Below are 1135 nucleotides of genomic sequence, written 5' to 3'. Positions count from 1 at the left end.
AGGCAGAGGCCTCGCCAGCCCAGGCTGCCAGCTGCCTCCGGGCGCTGCGCATTTGGCCCGGCAGACCCCGTGAGGCCAGCAGACAAAGGCTGGCCGCCCACCCCACTCTACCCACAGCCCAGTGGGTCCCCCTAACCAGCCGCTAATTAAAGGCCTGGAGCCGGATGGGCTGGAGACACCCTGAGACAGAGTGGCCTCGATGACCAACTCGGGGGAAGTGGGCGGTGCCACTCTCACACCCAGACACACAAATGCACACTGGCAGCGACACACGCTCAGGGGCAGCCCCACCTGCGCAGCTGCAGACCAACAATTGGACACCAGAGACCCACAAAGGACCCCCCCCACACACACTCAGTACATACACCCGGGAGACACAACTACACACTCCCCAGCCCTATGTGCACACACAGAAATACACAGACAACCTAGAGACAAACACAGACACACACACACACACACACACCGGGCTTACACACACAGACATGTACACTCATCCACACAACCAGACCAGGGACAAAGTCACCAAGTCCCACAAACCTGACACACACCCAGACCCACTTACATACAGGCATTTACAGTTACACTCAGACACATCTGAGACAGATGTTTGGAGACACACTCAACTAGACACTGACACACACAGCACACAATTTACGCACACATGCTGGCTTACACTCACACTTGGGCAGGCAAACAACACCCCCACATAATCACGCACATGTTTCACGCAGACTCACACACGCAGAGCACATCCATTTACACATACGTGGATGTCCACACACACACCCAGCCGCTCACTTGAACTCAGTGGCGCACCCACACTACCCCGCAGCGGGACGATGGCCATGGCCGGCCCCATCCGACACAGACACACCAAGTCCCCAAGTTACGCACCCGCCCGGCCCGCGAGCCCCAGCGCTTTACCCGCGGCCGCCCGCCCGCCGGGCCTCAGTCGCGTCTCCGCCGCCGTCTCGCCGGGCGGGCCCAGGGAGGAGGGAGCAGGGAGCAGGGAGGAGGAAGGATGGATGCGGAGGAGAGAGGATGGAAGAGGGAGAAGGGAAGAGTGAAGGAGGGAGCGCGCAGCGACGACATGCCCTGAGTAGGGGCCCGATATCGACACTTTCTGAGCCGC

General features: G+C 60.4%; 1 protein-coding gene across 1 annotated transcript in view; it reads right to left on the bottom strand.

Annotated features, from left to right (window-relative positions):
• The window catches only part of ADAMTS10 (ADAM metallopeptidase with thrombospondin type 1 motif 10), an 18422-nt gene extending 17440 nt beyond the window's left edge, over positions 1–982 (bottom strand). Inside the window, 1 exon segment of the mRNA XM_014447216.2 lies at positions 928–982. The gene's annotated coding sequence lies outside the window, so the exon portion shown is untranslated.
• Positions 983–1135: the final 153 nt, after the last annotated feature.

The sequence above is a fragment of the Myotis lucifugus genome, unplaced genomic scaffold (assembly GCF_000147115.1).
Source record: "Myotis lucifugus unplaced genomic scaffold, Myoluc2.0 scaffold_628, whole genome shotgun sequence".
NCBI classification, from domain to species: Eukaryota; Metazoa; Chordata; class Mammalia; order Chiroptera; family Vespertilionidae; genus Myotis; species Myotis lucifugus.
The sequence above is the reverse complement of the archived record's forward strand: the minus strand, read 5'-3'. Positions and strand labels throughout refer to the sequence as shown.